General features: G+C 36.7%; 1 pseudogene; it reads right to left on the reverse strand.

The window, feature by feature from the left end:
- Window positions 1-16,333: 16,333 nt before the first annotated feature.
- Window positions 16,334-21,804, reverse strand: LOC122278923 (annotated as a pseudogene).
- Window positions 21,805-21,986: the final 182 nt, after the last annotated feature.

Genomic DNA, 21,986 nt, shown 5'->3' on the forward strand with positions numbered 1-21,986 from the left:
CAATACTTAAAACATACTTCATACATAAAGATCCATTGAATAACTAAGATCACAGCACTATTCCAAAATAGTTATGATCCAAAAGTACTGGAGATGCAACTCCATCATACAAGTAGTAATTTAACTACTATATTAACATTAACGACGCACCGTCGTTCAGTCGACTGTGTCTAGTTGGTCAGCTCCTGATCCTCCTTCAGGTCCTGTAACAAGATCTACCATTCGGGGGGAATGGTAGTTGGGACTACCACAGTGAGATTTGATTACAAATCTCAGCAAGTTAACAAAAAACTTCCATACAGACTAATGATTCATGTATGACAGTAAAAGCATAAATGCATAATCAAATTTATAAGTAATTAAAGCATAACTTAGCGTACAACATAGCATAATTGACATAGCTTAAATTGAATCATGAACTGAACTTGACTTGACATGAACTTGATCTGAAACTTGACTTAGCATGAACTTGCTCTGAAACTTGAATTAACATGAAAAATACATACTCCACAGTTGTTGTGGCCCTATGTATTCTACGTATAAATACATACTCCACAGTTGTTGTGGCCCTATGTATTCTACACAAACTTGACTTAACATTAAAAATACATACTCCACAGTTGTTGTGGCCCCAATGTATTCTATGTGTAAATACATACTCCACAGTTGTTGTGGCCCCATATATTCTATACATCACTATGCAGTTAAATACATACTCCACAGTTGTTGTGGCCCCATGTATTTTACATAAACTGAATATACTCAAGATGAAACGTGACTGGAATATGAAAGGACTGAAGCCCTGACGTAACATAACGTGACTTGAACATAATTTGAAATACATAACCAACTTGAGATAGTAACATTTCGTAACATGGCATAACATATAACAAACAACATATTTAGCATGACATATTTGTAATGTATAGTAATACATGACAGAATATATTGTGTAACAGATAAAAATTGATGACAGAATAAATTCTGTATAATAGACAATTACATGATAACTTGGCATGGCATGACATATATGATAACATACATACATACATTGTAATTCTTTTACTTAGCACACATACACAGTAGACTGCTAGTAAGTTAAAAGCTAACTTACCTCGATCTCCGCGTTTCTTATAAAACTTCAAGTGCGATCACGAGGAACTGTAATTAGTGATTCTAAAAGTTAGAACTAAATCACTAATAATTTGAAATATGGAAAATACTAACTTAAAGAGTAAAATTTTTATTTTACTCTCTACATGTGGGAAAATGACCGTTTTACCCATAACTTAAGGATTTTGCATACTAACTCCAAAAGTTTCCAAAATTTGCATTCCTCATGTAAATCTTGTCCTAAACTTAAATATCAACTCAGAAAAATTTAAAACAAAACACAACTATGAAGAACACACTATGGTCGAAACATCCATAGGCCATTTCCCTTTATTTTTGTTGCAATTCCTTCCAACTTCAAAACTCATGCTTAAACCAAAATTTTGCAACAAACATCTTCCAATCCTAAGTCCAAAACCATACTTAAAACATCCATTTAGAAAAAGCTAATAATCAACACCAAACTTTTTTGTAAAAAGATCCAAGCACTTGAATCACAAGTTTTGACCTTAAATCAAAACATCTCCAAGAATTTCAAAAAATCAAATCTTACTTCTAACATATTCATAATATCATCCTAACATCAACCATGCTTTAAATCATCAAACTAAAGTCACCAAAATCACAAAATAACATTTGGAGTTTTTGGTTTTACACTTAGTCCAAAAACATAAACTTTTCCCTCAACTAGTTTTGATAAATCTCTTGATCTATGACTTATAAATATATGATCTTCAAACCAAACCATCACATGGTTTAAAAAGATATCCTAAAACATATATAAGCTTCTACTTCAAGATCATATGGTTAGAAATTAACCAAAACATAAATTTAGCCAAGAATATCCACACTTTGACTTATTTGAATATATCTTTGCATAAAATTTCATATCTTTGAAACTAATATCAAATATCTTCAAAATAATAATATAACATGTATATAAGATGTTTAGGATCCTCCAATAAAATTATCAAAGTCATTAGAATAGCTTTAGACCACCAAAGAGTTAAACTTTCTCAAAACAGAAACTGTTTTTCCTCTTCCAGTTTCTAAGTTTCTAAATCTAAGAACATCTTTCATCAAAACCTTTAATCATGCAAAAATCCTCAACCAATAGTCACATATACATGTTAACAATACTCCATAAAAATTTCGGACCAATATCTATCCATTAGCTTGGTCAAAAACTCCAAACTATAACATATTCTCCAGTTTATCTCCCAGAATGACCTTTCTATAGTTTACACAATATTTGACTGACCAAATGATCTTAAAATGGGGCAAATAAGATATCCATGTAAACTAGACTCAAAAAGGAACAACTTATATGAAGGAGACTTTATGATAAAACACTTACAACAGCTTCGAAATGGGCATGCAAAAGATCTCCTAAAATTTGTCCGAGAGAGAGTGTTTGATAATCTTTTATTAGAAGGAGTAATTGAAGATAAGTTCATGGGTGCTGGCTGGACACATTTATGGACGAGATAAGGGAGGTGATAAGGCTGGAGTTGAGAGTTAAGTGTGGTTTTCTCCTACCCAAAATATCTATAAAAGATTATCTCATAATATTCTATCCAATAATATTTACAAAAATCAACTTAAAATATTTTTATCTAATAATATCTATAAAAATCAACTCAAAATATTTTTACCCAATAATATTCACGAAAATTACCTCAAGATATTTCTTTTTATCCAATAATATCTACAGTTTTGAACAGACGTTTTGTCCGAAAATATGAAAAAATGTTATTGCGCCATAAGACTTTAAATAACCCTCCGAGTCTAATGGCACAAACCATAATACATTTTGACACTTCTAACTATCTCTAATAATAAAAAATACACTTCTGATACCATAGTAAATAATAACACTAACTATGTAGTTAGACAAAAACCTATACGATTAATGGATTCGTGAAAACTTATGGGTTTTTCACGAGATTCCTAAAGTTAATAGAAATTTCACAATTGAATTTCTAGTCGGCTGTTACACTAACCACACAGACATCTCAGCTTCTTCCCTCACCCATCAAATGGCTTTTTATGGACATCAACTACAACACCCACAGTTGAACTCTTTAGGCTATCGTGGACCTTCACAAAAATTCACCTCCAATGGTTGTGGATTCCAAGCTCAACAGCAAAAGGACTCTTCTTCAGCAAACTCACAACGTCGAGCTCCACCACCTAGTGAGCGTCGCATGACACCTGCAGTGAGGGACAAATTCCGTGAACAACAATACCAATATTGTGAGATGATGAACCATGTTGCTAAGATATGCTAGTGGGTGCCAAAGAAACCCGCTCAACAAGATGAGATTCCACAAGCACTTGCAACACTCACTTTGGACACCACCATTGCTGACACCAAATGGACAACGGACACTAGGGCTTCCAACCATATGACAGGTAAGCCAAGTATATTAACTAACCTTCGTAAATACTCTGGTGATGACTTTGTGCTAATTGGAGATGGGTCTTCCGTGCCAACTCTTGCAATTGGTGATTTTTGTATAAAACAAAATGCGTCTGCCTTACCTCTCAATGATGTTCTATTGGTTTCAAACTTAACAAAAAATTTACTTTCAGTAAGCCAGCTAACTAAACAATTTCCTGTTAATTGTGAATTTTCTAATGTTGATTTTTGTGTTAAGGAATGGGAAACAGGATAGGCAATGATAATAGGAAAACGCAAAGGTGATCTCTATGTCCTACCCACTTCACTAAAATTTTATTTCTCTCATCGGTTGAAATCTGGCACTGCAGAAGTTTGGCATCAACGCCTAGGCCACCTACAGTCTTCAACTTTACAAATGCTAAAAAATGAGGGACTTTTTTTTTTTTTAATAACAGGAAGGCTAAGCCTCCATATATATATATATATTGAAACTCACTTTTGGCTGAGAAACCATATGGCAAGTGACATTACAACCCAGAAAATGGGAATATGACCTCCAGCTAAACAATTCTATTAGAGCACAAGGATAGGCCCTTTACGACACATTTCTAAAATATGGGAGACCAAGTTTATCTGTCCTAATTAACCCCTTCAAGAGGAGGGTGGTGGGTGCCAACTCTATCCAAAAACCTACAATTTCTTCAGAAGCTTTCTAGGCCAAGAAGTCAACTGGTGCATTGGCTTGTCTAAAGACATGTTGGATTGAAAATGTCTTGCCTCTCAGTGAGGCCATCAATTCCTCCCAGAAGTCTACCAGGTACCAGATTGGGCATTTTTTTTTTCTAAACCAGTTTACCACAATTAAGGAGTCCATCTCTATTTCTATCTTTTCCAAGCCTCTTTGGAAAATTTCCCTCACTCCCAGAAGAAGTGCCATAAACTTAGCAAAGTTGTTTGTGCCATGGTTGAGTTGAGAAGCAAACACAAAAATCATATTACCTGTGGCATCAAGTAAGATTCCTCTTGCACCTGCTTGCCCTGGGTTACCTCTACTACTTCCATCCACATTGAGTTTTAGCTAGCCATGCTTAGGCCGATGCCAGTAAACGAACTGCACCTTTTTCCTCCTCTAATTTTTCGGTTGGATTTGCAAACCTTCTAAAATCCTTTCATCTTGGAACGATAAGGCCTTTGTTGAGCATAGCTTTTCACTTAGCTTCACAATCCAGAATTTAATAGTTCTCCAAGTCTCCTTCACAGATGTGGAACTTCCTTCCGTTCTTACCTTGCATTTACGAAGCCAGAGCACCCAGGTGACAATGGTGGGAATTATGCCAATCAGTAGGCCTCTTGTAGTCGACTTGGAGGCTCTATTAAACCATGCCTGCACCATTTCTTTCCAAGTACTAAACTGAGATCTCAGCATGCCAACCTGGGTAGCACATTTCTGCCATATGTACTGTGCCACTTCCCCATTGGCTAGCACATGGTTCAGGTCTTCATAGGCACCTCTCACATAGCAATTACACTTGGAAACTAGGGGAATACCCAGTCATCTTACTCTATTATCTAGGCTAAGAGCATTGTTAAAACTTTTCCACATTGGGATAACCATCTTTTTTGGGAAGCACGAGTGCCAAACCCAATTAGAACACCTAATTTTTGGAGCTCTAACACGGATGCACTCCCAGCACTCTTCGTAGAGAAGATTCCATCTTCCTTGGGCAACCAAATAAGAATATCATCACCATTTTGTTGGCCACCAATCATATTTATTATCTCTTGTACTTTTTGAGTTCCCACTAATCGATGTAACAGATCCAGGTCCCAGCCGTCCTCGAGCCAAATATCCTTTAGTTTCAACTTTGGAGCCGTGACAGGAGTGTTTGTGGCTAGTATTTCCTCCCCCAACCATCTATCAAACAAAAAAGAGACATTTCCTTCCTTTGCCTTCCACTTAGAGTGGTCAATTACCTCAGGAATGCATTTCAATAATAGTCTCCAAAACGATGAACCTTTCGAAGGGGTTACAAGAGAAATATGGCCCTCCTTCACATATTTAGTTTTGAAGAAGCGAGACCATAGAGAATCAGTTTTCAATAGCTTTTAGGCTAGCTTCATGTGTAAAGATTTTTGAACCTCCTAAAATTTGCGAATACCAAGACCCCCTTCACTAGACGGATTGCATAGTTGGTCCCAGCTTTTCCAGTGTTTCTTTGGCTTGTCGTCTTTGTATCCCCAAAAGAAATTGCTCATTAATTGATTAGGTGATCTCAATACTATCAAAGGTACCTGTAAAATGAAGAGTAAGTGGATGGGGATGCTGCTGAGAACGTGTTTAACTAAGATCAATCTAGCCCCACTAGATAAAAGCCGAGATTTCCAGGTTCCAATCCTGGCTTCGACTTTCCCAACCAGGTCATCGAAATGGTTGGTAATTAACCTGCCAGAAACCATTGGAACACCCAAGTGTTTGAAGGAAATGAGCCTTTCGAGAACCTGGTAGTTCGCAGCAGTTGTCTTCTTCTGGCTGGAGATATTAGCTTCGAAAATATAATGGCAGACTTTTCCTTACTTGCTTTTTTCCCAGACTATTTTTCATAAAGCACTAGGGACTTCGAGATAGCCTTCAGAGATGATTTACTGCCATTAGAGAAAATTACTATGTCATCGGCATAAAGAAGGTGCGATAAGGTTGGAGCACCCCTAGGGAGTGAAAAGGGAACTAATTGCCCTTCCTTGAGGCTTTTTTTTAGAAGTCTTGATAGAGTTTCCTCCACAATAATGAATAGATAAGGGGAGATGGGGTCTCCTTGTCATAAACCACAGGCTCCCTGAAAGAAACCTTTAGCAACCCCATTCATCACCACTGAGAACCAGGGAGAAGATATACAATGTTGGATCAGTGAACAAAAGGCTGTAGAGAACCCGAAAGCCAGCAATACTTGAATCAGAAAGTTCCACTCAATACTATCATACGCTTTGACCATGTCAACTTTCATCACCACATTTCCTCCGCTAGTCAGCTTGTTTAAATATTGAATCATTTCCTGTGCTAAGCTCACATTCTCGAAAATGCTCCGGCCTTGGATAAAAGCACCTTGATCTTCTAAGATTAACCTAAGGAGTAAGGAGGAAAGGCGGCTCACCAAAATTTTAGTACAAGCTTGTAGAAAACAGAACATAAGCTGATTGGGCGGAACTTGTGAAAACTCTTTGGATTATCCACCTTAGGGATGAGAACAAGTAGCGAAGAAGTGAACTCTTGCGGAATAATAATATGAAGAAAAAACGTGTGTACCGCCATCATCACATCCTATTATACTATGTCCCAACAAGCCTTGTAGAAACCTGATCCAAAGCCATCTGGGCCCGGGCTACTATTGATGGGGATAGAAAATAATGCCTCTTTGACCTCTTGGATTGAAGAAAGTTCCAGAAGAGAAAGGTTTTCCTCTTCAAGTACCACCTTCTCTATCAAGAGACTCAAGTCTGGGGGTGCCGTTTGGTGATTCGAGGATAGAAAATTTTTAAAGTATTCTACAGCCTGAGTGGACTTCCTCTGGTGTCTTCAAGGAAATCTCATCATTGATTTTCATCTCTTTTACTGTTTTTAGATTCTTAGTGGCCATGATCTTGAAAAATTTTGAATCTGCTTCCCCCTTTTCTAACCAAATTTCTTTCGCTTGCTGAGCCACACAGGTTTCCTCTTTACTGACCCAAGTATCAAGTTCAATTTTGGTAGCCAAAAGATCCAACTCTACATCCTTCGAGAAGCCCCTTACAACTGCTCTTCTAGCAGGCAGATCCTCTCCTCAATTAGGCTGATATGGTTAGAAGTCCACCCGAAAACTTCTCGGTTCCATTTTCTGAGTACTCCCCTCAAATGTTTTAGCTTTCTGGCAAGTCTCATCATTCAGACCGAATTCTGATCTGATGCCCAAGCCCCTTTCACACATGCTTTGAACTAGGCGTGGCTGGTCCACATGGCTTGGAATTTGAAAGGGATGAATCCATATTTGTTCTCCTCCGGTTCCAACCACACTAACATGGGTGTGTGATCCGAGCCTAGCTTGGTTAGCTTGGGAAGGTAGTCCCCAACATACATTGGGGATTCTAGCAACCAAGCTAAATTGACTAGAGCTCTTTCCAATCTTGCGAAGCTTTTAGAGCTTCCAAGGTGTCCATTACACCACAACGGATGATTTCCATTAAAGGAAAAGTCTGAGAAGCTGACATTGTTTATGAAGTGGTTGAATTCCTCTATCACTATAGGGGGCCTGGGCCTACCACCGACCTTTTCAATATTGGATCTAATAGTGTTAAAATCACCCATGGCCAGCCAAGGGGATCTCCCCGGGTTTAGCTTATGAAGTTCCTCCCATAGTGATCATTTTTCTACATAACTGCATTTCGCATACACAAATGAAACCCAGCATTTCCTCTCGTTAATCACTAGAGTGATGCTCTGGTTTCTAAGGCCCCGCACCTCAATACTGACACCTTTATCCCACAAAACCCAAATTTTCCCCCCTTCCTCTATATTCGAGACATATCCTTCCAATGCAAAGTCACTCTGCAATCTTCTCAATTGTTGTAAATCACCAAAAGGTTCTGCAAATGCTATAATACTCGGCTTCTTTTTCTTGATCAGTTTAGATAGTCTTTTCCTGGAGGTGCCAAGACCTCTTATATTCTAAAAAAGAATGTTATACATCACAAGTTGAGTTTTGCAGGCTTGGTTTTCCCCCCAGAGGAGTGCCTCGGATTAGGACCCCATTTCTTCCCAACCTTCTGCGTTCTTTCCTCATCGTCCGAGAGAAACTCCTTTTCCTTTTGGATATGTGCCCCTAAAGTGCTTACCTTTCCTGCCGAGAGAGATCGAGGTAGGCCACCTTCCATCCTAAGATGGTCATCTGAAAACTGTGTCAAGGTTACTCTAGAAAGCAGCAGGTCAGCATCTTCCTGCATCTCATCCCCCACTTCTATTACATTCGAGGGGGCAACAACTGGGGGAATGACCCTAAGGACAAGCTCCACTTCCCCTAGAGGTTCCTCAACCAACGCAAAATCAAGTGCCTCTTGTCGAGGCTTACTGACTTCAAAAGCAGGGACAGTTGCCTCCGAAGCCTGCACAAGGGCTTCTTCAAGAATCCCTTCTTCTTCCTCCATTACCTGAGTAATCACTACATTTTCTTTGATCGCATTGCTATCTCCTGCCAGACAACCGACCTCAACTTCATTCACAGTCTCGTTATCCATGTTCAGAACTATTCTCGAGTCTATTAGTATCATCCCACTCTGTTCTCCTCCTCTCATTTCACCCTCTTCAATCTCGACGTCGTGGGTGGAGTTGGAGGCCCATTTCTTCTCCACATTTTGGGTCGTTTAGTTCCTCAAGAGATTGTTTTTCCTTTTGTGTCGTTTTTCTTGCATGTTAGTTTGTTATGCCCTTGTAAATTACAAGAAGTGCAAAAAGTAGGTAAGTTTTCAAAGATAATTACCTAGAATCGGCTGCTTCGTTGCCTTAGGGCTCCAATCCAAAACCCTTTTAAGGGTTCCACTGTCGCATCCATTTCAACGCAGAACCTAGCCCCGTCCGTGCGTGTGGCAGACCGGGTGCTGTTATCACTGCGAATGTACCGACCAAATGGGAGAGATAAGTTCTTTAGAAAAGCTTCATGGTAGAAGTTCGAGGGCAATCCAGGTAGAAAAACCCAGACAGGAATGCGTGAGGGCTCTGCTTCCTTTGAAAATTCAGTGGTCCAATGAAAAATTTTATATGGGACGTCTTCAATATCACAGGCTTCCCTAGAAAATGCCTTGAGGAAATCTTCCTCTTTAGAGAACCGAAGGAAAACATTTCTCGGTTTCCTCATTCCTGAAATCACTAGCTGAGCTACTAGACCCCAACGATTCCGCACAAAAGCTCTAATCACGTCCAAACTCGGTCTCTGTCGCAGGAAATTCAGCCCAAGAGAGAAAACAAAAGGCTTAATTGATTTTTGGATTTCCTCTAGAGAAAACATCATTCAAAGTTCACCATCAATGGATTTCGGAGCCCTAATAGGTATCTCCACCTCAGGAAGGGGCATAGGAGTTTGCGAGACCAAGTTTGCAAATGTCCAAGTTCTCGCATTCAAAGCCGAGTTACCCAGGGGGGCCCGGTAGTGGCCATTTTTGAACCCTAGCAGACTCCAAGGGTAATTCGGATAATTTTACTCGATTTCACCGCAAATGTGACCAAACCACCCTTGTATGCGTGCAGACACAAAAATAATAATAATAATAATAATAATAAGGGACTTATTGATGTCGTAGGGACAACAAAATCTCAACATCTTTGTGATAGTTGTCAACTAGGAAAACTTAGTCGTTTACCTTTTTCTTGTTCGGAACATTCAAGTACTAGTGTCTTTAAAAAAATTCATTGTGATTTATGGGGACCTGCCCCCGTTTTATCAATTGCAAAATTTAAATATTATGCTTGTTTGGTTGATGATTTTTCTAAGTACACGTGGATTATTCCCTTGTGCAACAAATCTAATTTTTTTAATGCATACTTAGCTTTTGAGAAATATGTTGCAAGATAATTTAACAAGCAAATTAAAATTTTTCATTCGAACGGAGGTGGTGAGTTCATCAATTGAAAATTATCGACTCTTTTTCTTTCTACAGGCATTGTTCATCAGGTATCATCCCCATATACCCCTGAGCAAACTGGTATAGTTGAGAGGCGCCATAGGACTATAAGATAATTTGGGATGACTATGTTATTTTACTGTGTTGCACCCTTATTCTTATGGATAGAGGCCCTCACCATAGTTATGTATCTTATGAATCACCTACCATCATCAGCTCTCAACTTTGAAACACCATATTTTTCACTTCATGGGACACATCTAGATTATTCCTCACTTTGAGCATTTGGGTCTAAGTGTTTTCCCTACACTTTGAGATATATGAAAACACAAATTTGATCCAAAAACACTTTTGTGCATTTTTGTAGGCTACAGTGAAAAACATAAGGCTTATAAGTGTTATCATCCATCAAGCAAAAAGTTTTTTTTATCTCTTGTCATGTTGTCTTTGATGAGTTAATTTTTCCATATAAGTCTATCGACAAATCCTACATGACAACAAATCAACCAAAAGTAATTAGTATTTTTTATTCTTCGTTACCACATACTAACATTTCTTCTTCTACAAGTACAATTTTGGACTCTGCCTCATTCCCATGTCAAAGTCCTTTGCTGCCAATTGACACTTGTACTCCACAAAGTTTTTCCCAAAATTTTAGTCCCACTGAGTCATTACAACAATCCCCCTCTATCGAGTCACAGACCAGTGCAGAAATTAATTTAAATGAATTTCACGAGTCTTTTCACAACACTTGTTCACCCAAAACTATTCTATCACAAGAATCTCAAGAGTCTCCCGGGTCTGCCCAAGAAATAGCTCTACTAATTGTGAGTGAAACACTTGAGTCTTCTCGTTATAGTCCTAGTCATTCAGCACCATTGGTCCACTCCATGGTCACTCGATCTAAACTTGGTGTGGTAAAACCAAATCCTAAGTATGCCTTAACCACTATCACATCAGCTAATATACCTCGTGAGCCTCACAATATTAAAATTGCATTGGTACATCCTAGTTGGAAAGCAACCACGGGCGAGGAGTTGGTTGCACTACATAAGAATGAGACCTAGAAAATGGTTCCTCAAACACCAAGCATGCATGTCATTGGTTCAAAATGGGTGTTTAAATCAAAACTCAACCCAAATGGTTCTTTAGATCGACTCAAAGCACGTTTAGTTGCAAAAGGGTATCATCAAATTGATGGAGTAGACTACACAGGAACTTTTTCTCCAGTTATCAAACCAGGGACAATACACATGATAATTACCATAGCCCTTGTTCAAAAGTGGTCCATTCGTCAACTGGATGTAAAAAATGCTTTCTTGCATGGTATAATTTCTAAAGATCTATACATGCAACTACCACCAAGAATGGCAGACTCTCAACATCTAACACACATTTGCAAACTAAAAAGAGCTCTTTATGGCCTAAACAAGCACCACGTGCTTGGTTTGATCGTTTTAGTAGATATATTTTTACATATGGTTTCTTTTGTAGTCTAGTTGACCCTTCGTTGTTTGTTTTCCATTCAAACTATGGCTCATTAATTTTATTTCTTTATGTAGATGACATGCTACTCACAGGATCAACTCCAACACTTGTTTCAAATTTTATTATGTTGCTATGCAGTGAGTTTGCAATGAAAGGTTTAGGACCTATTCACCACTTTCTTGGGATGGAAATAACGTCAACAACAAGTGGCCTTCATCTATCCCAATCACATTATGCATTGACGATACTTGAACGCTCCAATATGGTTCACTGTAAGCAATGAGTACACCTCTTGAAGCTAAAACAAAAATATCTTCCAATGACATTCTCATGGAAGACCCAAGTTACTATTGAGGACTTGTTGGAGCTTTACAATACCTTATACTCACTCGTCCTGATCTTTCGTTTAGTGTTAATTATGTATCTCAATTCATGCATGCTCCCACAATGACACATTTAAAAATGGTTTGACGTATTTTACAATATGTCAAAGGAATAATTGAAATGAGATTAAATTTTTCTTCACACACTACACTTGATTTGTTTGCTTTCTCAGATGCAAATTTGGCAGGGTGTACTACAATGAGACGATCAACTACTGGCTATTGTATATTCCTTGGAGGAAACCTTATCTCTTGGTGTGCAAAGAAACAGCATACAATTTCCCGTTCAAGCACAGAAGCAGAATATTGCACAATGGGTAACACAATGGCTAAACTCACTTAGATGACCTTCATTATCAAATATCTTCGCATTAGAATGTCATCTCCTCCCATACTCTATTGCGACAACCTTAGTGCTCTTCATATGACAGTAAATCCGGTATTCCATGCACGAAGCAAATATATCGAGTTGGATTATCATTTTGTGCGCGAACGTGTTGCACGTGGATTGCTTGTCACTCAACATATCTCCTTTGATAATCAAGTTGCTGTCCTCTTCACAAAACCGATGTCAAAAGCAGCTTTTTAATATTTTCACAGCAAACAAAGCCTCCAACCCCGACAAAGTTTGTGGGAGGGTATTAGCAACCTATCACATCTCGGCACTACCAACAATTGTGAGAGTCAATGGAGAAATAAGGATACACGAGATTCTTGGAGAAAAAAAGGTGAAGACTCTCATAATCTAGTCTCAATTAGTGGAGAGAAGTTGAGTGATCTTGGAGTTCTAATGGCAACATGTTCAGACCAAGATGACAATCCAATCGAGCATATAAATCGAAAATTTTAAATTTGCATTTAAATCTACATGGCAGTTCAGCAAACTCCAAATAAAGAGGAATTCTCTGTTATCAAACTCCCCTTGTTATCTTGCTGTCAACGCAACAACTTCCCCCGTTATCAAGCTGTCATCGCAACAAATGGAGAGCACATCAGATTGTCAAATGACTCAAACCAAAACCAAATTTTATTGGATTTCTCTTTTATTGGATTTACAACTGAATCATTGTAATTTTATTTAAATACTTCACTTGTATAGCTTAAGTGTTCACGTTTCCATTGAATAAAATTTGAGTTTCATTTCTTTCAGAACAAATACTCAATTAGCTTAATTTTCACTTTAAGGGCCTCTTAAGGCTTTCTACATTTAAAGCCTACTAAATCAAAACCAAGTCATGCAAAACTTCATTTTTAACAACCAAACCACCAATCCCCAATCACAACTTTAACCCAAAGGTATTGAAAATTCCACCACCAGCTCCACAAGTTTTACATGCAGAAACTACAAAATCCAACACTTGATAATCCTAGCCTTTCTTAACCAGTCATCTCCAAAAGCTCCACGAGTTAAGAAAAAACCCCCAAAACTCCACACGAAAATAAGCCAAAAAAAAAAAAAAAGATTCAAATCTTGTATAACTTGAGCTATGATCATCTTGACCCAAAAAGAATAACTCCCCACCAAATGAATTTGGGACTCCAAAATTTGAAACTTGGAGGAGAATTAACAACACAAGGAAGTTGTTTATTGTGTAATACAAAGGAACTTGAGGGGCTTAAAAAGTTTGACCTAGAAGGAGAAAAGCCTTTAAGGGGTAAAAAAAATGAAAGGATGTGTGACATTGTTGGATCTTCGATGGTTTTGTGTGCTCTAAACAAAGAATCTGTTTGTGTGTGAGAGAGGGACAGTGAGCAAATGATGCCGAAAATGGAGCTCTGCCTCACGACTTGAAGGATGATGCCTGTCGGTGACTGATTTCGTGAGGGATGGACGAGGAGGGAGGGAGAGGTTTAGGCCTAGTGTTAAGAGTCAGACGAGGGATTCTCACTTGCCCACCTCTTAGCTTGGATCCACACATTCAACCCATTTCCTCCATAGATCTGACCCTACATTCCGAACGTCTCCCATTTGGTTCATCCCTACTTCTGTATGTGGACATGAACAAATCTTGATTCCTTTTTTGGGCCCCCAAACCTTATCAAACAACTTCAAAATCTGGCTACAAAATAGCTAAACTCAATATCCAATCCAAAATCACATTTTCACTTCCTACAAAATAAATTAATTGGTGGATTATAAAATGAGCTGTAAAATTTATATCGTTATTTTAAAAATTAACTATTCAAAGATTTAATAAAATTTATGATGTATAATAATACACTTTATAGATACATTTGTTTTAGCATATTCTTAATTATTTTATTGAGTATGATTTTTACAAATATACCACATTTAATAGCTTAATTAAATGAAGTCTATAAATCTGTTAAAAAATAATGATAAATACCAAATGCAAATCAGTAGACTATTAGGTGCTTTGTTGTTGTTGTTGTTTCCGTACTGCATGCACCCTTTGGATTGTTCCAAATCAAACGACGAAAATCAAAAAGAAAAAAGAAATTAAGAACTTAAGAATCAAAAAGTGATTCTTGTGTTTTTTACTCATTCAACTTCTCCGTTGTATGTGCTTGACCACCGTTAATTAGCAATGGTACATTCAGTAAATATATGTATCTATTCGTCAGGTTTCACACTTCTTGTGCTTGAACTCATTTTATCATCCACCAATGTGAGTTTGGATTGGATATCGAGTTCAGCTAGCTAGATTTTGAATATGTTTGATAAGATTTGGGGGCTCAAAAAAGAAATTCGAGGTTTGTTCATGTCCACATCAGGAGTAGGGATAAACCAAACATTGGGAGGCTTTTGTCTTGAAAAACACACCAACAAAGGCAAACAAATAAAGAGCAATGATGAAGAAATAATCACACATAAGCTTGCAACATGACTAGCCCGTGCTAGTTTTTAGCCTGATATTTAGCCCTATTAGACCCGGACACATGGCTTATTCAACCCAACTCGATAGTTGGGCCCTTTTTTTCTAAATAAGTTTGATAAAACTTTACTGTATGAACCATCATGGATTTCTTGGGTATTGCTCTAAAAAATTCATGGATTTCTTGCAATATAAGATTGAATGCCATAACTCTTATTTATATATTTTTTTCTAATCTTCTTATTTGTATTATATTTCTATGAGAACTGTTACAGACATAATGAGATTACACAGAATAAACTCACAAACTGATGTGGTTTTATGGAATCCATTAAATCTACTTTATAATAAAAGTAACTTTACAATCCGACGTACCGCATCAAGCCATATCAATTTGTGGGTTTACTTTTGTGTAATCTCTTTGTGTTTCCTACTTTTATTGGTGTTGTTGGATAATCTATAGTGTATGCAAACTCTTTAATAAGTACTTCACTACTATGTTTGTATGCTTGCTAGAGGCTCCCATAATAAACTGGTTCGTAGGAAACACAAGTCTTATCCTGTGCAAAACAAAATATATTATAAGCAAATGTTTGATATGATACATATAGATTTCATAAGAGAACATCTTCTATCCAAAACAACACACTTTTTAAGCAATAAGTTTTTCCTTAGGGTGACATTAACCCAACCCCATTACAACAAATATGGATTTCAAACCTAGGATTGTGGTCTCCTATCAATGAGAATTTGATTTCTGGATTTTCTCTAGAAAGAAAGAAAGAAATATATAAATATATATAAAAGACTTTCTTGAAAAGTTTACTCGACACATGCTAGACATCATGTGATCGCTCGAGCGAACAACAGACAAAGAATAACAAAATCATCGTGAAATTAGGGTTTTTGTTGTATAACCATATATATAGTTATATATAACATATATATATATATATATATATATATATGTTTGTTATGAATAGTATGGTTGGTTTGGAATTGTGTACACAAAAGTGTATCTTGTCATTACTCAAGATAATAAAATCATCTGAAATTCCGTGGACGTAAATACATTGTCAAATTGCGTATATTTTTGTATGGTGTGATTGATTACTTATTTTGTTTTATTTTAATTTCTTGCATCATTTTTCACAATATCACCTGCAATGGGCATCTTTCCTTCTAAACAATTTTCTCCTTGTTTTCTACATCTTCTATAGTATATTCATGCTGCAAATATAAAATTACAGGCAAATAGTAATGATTTATATGCAAGTCAAATAAGGTAAAATATTTTTCAGAAATTACAGGATATCAACAAAAACAACTAAAAATCTTTTGTTGTATACATATACGTGGAATATGCTTTAATCATAAAAAGATATTATAAAAATAAACCTAGAAATTGACATGATTTAATTTAGTATATTAGATTAATATAAAGTATATATAATATACTGCATCAAACTACGTTAATTTGTGAACTTATTTTTATGAAATCTATTTACGGGGGAAGCACTTCTCATACAATATTGTATGTATATAAGCTTAATTACAGCATTTCAGCCTGCATGTGTTGTGGCCGCAGGGGAGGAATCAGGGTCCTCAAGTGTTGAAGTGTTGATCATGAGGACTTCCTTCCTCGAAGAACCTTCATTTACATCCGATGTGCCTTCTTTTGTAACTAATATGCCTGCCAGAGCTAGAGGTCTTCGAGGATTTCTCTGTGCATAAAACTTTCTTATGAGACTAACAACTTTCTTCCAAACGCTTTCGTTGCGGCCAGGAGTTGCATTTCCTTCGAAAGCATCTTGACGATGCTGACGACTTTCTGGTATGCGAATTAGGGATAGTAGAAGGCAAATGGTAGAGGTGGCAAAAGATGTTACATAGAGAACCCAAAAGCTCTGGAGGTTCAGGCTTTCAGGTCTGCTGGAAGTTGAGTTGGTTGAACACTCATCTGGGGGAATTAACCATTCATCTTCCAGTGACCTTAAATCTCCATTCTCCGACAGTTTGAGAATAGCTTCAGAAAAATCCCTGGCAATTGGCGAGCCTTTCTGGAAGACCTGAGTGGAGTAACAACATATTTATAATTAGTTTCTTTAGTATTAAATTTATAAACAGTTGAATAGAAATCAGAAAGATGAAATTAGTTTTGGCCACCAGATCAATTGTTTCTTTTGCGGACAAGATGGATTGATAATCTATTTTCACAATCATAATATGTATATATATATATATATAGGTAATATTATATGTGCATGAATTAATATTTTTGAAGAATCATTTTTCTTGGTGCACAAAATTTTTTCGCACCATGCATGCATTTTGGGGATGTGGGTGAAGTGAAGGAGGGGGATTTTCTTCTCATCTCTAGAAAACTTTTCGATCCTATGGCTTGTTGTAATTTTCAAGTTAGTACTTACAAAGCCCAATCCTCCAAATCTGGTGTTACGTAGGGTGGCTGTGTATCCTTTGCAATAGTGTTTGAGGAAAACTTTCTCATACGGGAGTTCAAGAAAGGCAGCAGATATATTGTTGCTTTCGAATTGGCCTGGGTAGCTGTATTCACTTTTAACGTCCACGATATTCTCTGGTTTGAAATGAAGCACGTCCTCCATGTATTTCCTAACAAAAGAATCGCCATCGCAACCAACTTTCATGTTGTTCTTCTTCAACCACTCAATGTCGGTAACGTTTGGTCGCAGTTGTTTCACAGTGAGCATTGAAGACAGACTAGCAGTGTAGCTCGAGGTTAGGATCAACACGATAAAGAGCCAGACTGCAATAACCAAGCGTGTGTAATTGTTGTGGATCCTTTCACCTGCAAAATGAAGCCGCGTACGTGTGGTTTAAATGAGCACTAACCCGCTTGTTCATACATCAAACATATTAACACTGATATAGCAATCTGCCACCTCAGTCTGTACGTACAAAAATAAGTACACGGACTTAGAAGCAGTATATATAACTTAATTGATACTTACGATGAGCAAAGAAAATAGAAGAGAAGGTAAACCAAAGTGCAGTGCTAATCTGATCCTTCCAAGAGCCATTAAAATCTGGATTGTATTGACGCTCCAGGATCCAAACTATGAGCATAGTGTACATCAAGATGGCACCGGTGACAACCCACAATTCCCAGGTGAAAGGCTTCGCAAACATCAATGGTGAGCTATCAGCGTTTTCTGGAACTATCATAGCCAAACCTGACTCAGCATATGGAAGAGTAAAATCTACATGTTGAAACCGATCGGCAAGTATGGTCACATCACCAATGATAGCATCGTAAGTCTTTTATTGTAGTTCGCCGCCCCCCACGCGCGCAGGACATGATCACAATTAGCATAAAATAATAATCAAAACATTTAAACAGAATCTTAAATAATAAACATTATAATCAATGAAGGCTTAGAAGAAGTTGGTACCTTATTAGAGACACATTGTACCAGGTCATCGTAGGTGCCATTGAATGCCTCAAATTCGTATGGCAGCTTATACTTTAGAAGCTCAAGCACCTTCCAGAATATTTGAATACAGAAACCATCTGCATATTTTTTGTCATTCGGTTTCTCCCAGTCAACCTTCACAAACTTCTCAAACGTTGTTCTACCTGGAATCCCAATTTTAAGGGGCTTTGCATCAGTAGGCATGTCCCAACCTCTCGGAGTCCGTGTTACGTTCCCTGGCCAAATTACTGGACCGAACAAATTAGAATTTGCAGTATCAAGCACATTACCCGACTGTGGTGTCCAGAAATATATTTCTTTGTATCTCTTTCCAACCAAGTTTACAATTGTCAGAATAGGAGTGTCTGAGAGCTGGCCTTCTTCGAAATGTATTTTGCCACTTAAACCAGAGAAATTACTTGATAACATATAGTCTAAAAAAAATTTTGGACTATGAGTGACGTTGCTAGTCATTCTCCCTATCGTTTGTGTAACCATTTTAATGCTATCATATGCTCGCAGAGCATAAACTCCGGGGTCGAAGTTATCCTCCTCTACATATTCAGCTCTGAATTTTTTCCGGAATTGGCCTTTGAAGTCTAGATACTCAGAATCGCCTATCTCGGGATAGTAAGCCTTAATTCCTAATGCACCTTCCATAGATGAAATAACGGAGTTATTGACAGAGTCCAGCAAGCTTGTTATGCTGTCTGAAATTATCCAAGCTGATCTACCCCAACAAGTCCCATCTGCTTAGCTTCTCTGAACAAATAAGTTGCCATATCTAGTGATGAATGAAGAACCACAAAGACACGAGATTGTGTTTTCATTAGCTTAATCAGCTCTTCTTGGACAACCCTTTTCGGATCAGACACAGAAGATAGTGGGGGGAGAACCAAACGGTACTCAATCTCCGAACCAACATTTTGAAGAGCCTCCGATAGAAGTGCAAACATGCCGGAGTCACTGCCATAGGCATCATCTTCATAAATCGCAATGACCCTTTTCCAATAGTATGCATGAACAATATCTGCAATGCATTTTATCTGTTGAGAACCATTTTGAGCCATCTGTATCAAGAAAGGCCAACGAAGCGGCATTAGAGGGGGGTTGATTGCTGGTGCTGCAAACGAAATGAGCGGAACATGAGCTTGCCCTCCAACAATTGCAACACGAGCTGCTTCCTGCCATGTGTGTATGCCAATAATCACTTCAAACTCTTTGATCTCTCTAATTATCATCTCTTCGCCTGCAACAAAATTTTAATAAAATGAGTTGTGCATCAAGAACAATGGGATTTTCCATGTGGCCTTATTATTAGGTTGGGTATATGTATTGAGAAGTGTTGATGTATATTATGAATAGTAGTAAAAAAATTAATAATAAATTATTAAATTATTATAAAAATTAAAAAATAAGAATAAAAATAATAATAAAATAATAAATAGTAGTAAAATATGTTAAAAAATATTGAGATATTCTCCTCATCCAAACACAGCATAACAGAGGAAGTGATTAATGTAAATCATTTCTGTAGCATACGATAATAGAATTTGCACAAAAATGGATCTGTCGATTCTTTGGCAGAGCTTTAAAGGATATGGTGCCAATTAGTTTAATTTAAGCCACACAATACTTCAAGCAATTTAAAGATAAGATTTAGACAAGTTTGGGTGGGGATGCAGTCTCGATATATTTTATTATTATTTTATATTATTATTTAATATTTTATTATTTTTTTTTACCATTCACATAATATCTCATGTCGTTTCAGTACCAAAGAAAATACGATAAGAAAAAGCTGCAGTGTACCCCTTTCATACCTGATAAAGACGAAATTACCCTTAAAATCCATAAAACGACAAAATACCTATGTGAAATTTAAACAATAATCTGTAATTAAAACTATTTACTATAAAAACAAAAATATTTATTTATTTATTTTCTTGTTTTCATGTTCTTTTTTCTTATTTTTTGAATTAATTTATTTTTAAAAAATTATTTTTCAAATTTTTAAATATTTTTTAAATATTTTTATTTTTTTATTTTATTTGTTGAAAATTTATACTCCTTTTTTAATTTTTGATTTTTTTAATTATCAAAGTTAAAATATATTATGTAAAATTTTTGAATGAGGGAATACACTTCAATTTTTGATAGCTAGGTTGGAGGCTAATTGCTAAAATTGATAATTTGTGAGATAATTGAAACTGGATATAGATTGATAGGACCCATCATGTATTTTTTCTTCGAACGTACTGCAATATTCGGTCGGTTTTGTCCAACCGTAGAGAGCTCAAATCATTTTAAAAGCAACATATCTGTCCCTCAAAAGCAATATATTTTAATTGTTTTAATAAGTCATACGGTATTGTGGTATTTTAATCCTTTTCGTCTCATAACTCGTTTTAAATATTAATAATTTTTCTTATAGTAAATCGGATTAATAGCGTTGAGGGATTTGACATATTCAATAAAATGGATAGGATCATTGATTGAGATTGATTCATTTACACTTTAAATTACTAATACAATCCGAGCCCATGGTTTCGAAAACATGAATTACCAAAAAGAAAATATTCTTTAAAATTAATAACCTGGTTGGGAATATAATTATTTTCATATATTCTTAGACTACTGTATTATTATTTACAAATTATTCATTATTATTTTAATTACTGTTTTATTATTATTCATAAATTATCTAAAATATTACTTAATATATATATATATATATACACAAACAGAAGTACTCACTCTCCTCTGTACTTTTTGTTAATAATATAATATATCGTGCAACTTGGATTCAATAATTTGAGGTTATTCATTGTCCGTTCTTGAGTACCTCTATACATGTTTTCGGAAATATGTGCATGCATAAAAAACCAAGGTAAATACATAACAAACGCACAAATCTTATATCCGAGATGCAGTAGAAAGATATATAATTATCCCCAGTACTTATCTTTTACTATTTAAAAGGGAATCCCACTCAAAAAAATTTAAAACAGAATGATTAGTTTCATTATCTTCTATTATATGGTCGCCAACGGTAAATCTTAATATCATATATACTGTTAACAAAATGGGTACGGATAGAGATGAATGACGACATACCGGCGGTAGAAGTGACACTAAGCTGGGAAAGAGAGACTTTGTGAGTCTTTGAACGGTTGTTGTAGTTTTGAACTGCAATTTCCATGGCAACTTTCTCTTCCTTCCCGATACGGGAATTAGGATCAATGATCATACCGATACCCGTAACTTTGGTTTTGGTTTCAGCTCCATCGGAGACAATAAGAAGAAAGAACAGTACTACAGGGAAGAGCAACCATGCAGGACAGGGCATTTGGCGATATTGTATTTTGGGAATCGTCATTGTTGTTAGGTACTGGAGATTCTGGGATGGTAGAAAACTTTATCAAAGTCTTGGGCGCATATGCATGGTCTGCTAGCTATTTAAGACAAAACAAATCGAGGAAGAATATCAGGGTGGAATCTGGCCGGGATCTTTGACTTTGCTCGCCTTCCATGAAGTTGCCTTCAAATTTCCAACGACGGAGGGAAATCGACCCCACGTCATGCATTAATAGCAGTAAAAATTACAAACATCAATTTAATGTCATACTCAGTTGCTGAATTAAGAGCATTGTTAATTGGCCTGAAG

The sequence above is a fragment of the Carya illinoinensis genome, chromosome 10 (genome assembly GCF_018687715.1).
Source record: "Carya illinoinensis cultivar Pawnee chromosome 10, C.illinoinensisPawnee_v1, whole genome shotgun sequence".
In the NCBI taxonomy this organism is placed as follows: domain Eukaryota; kingdom Viridiplantae; phylum Streptophyta; class Magnoliopsida; order Fagales; family Juglandaceae; genus Carya; species Carya illinoinensis.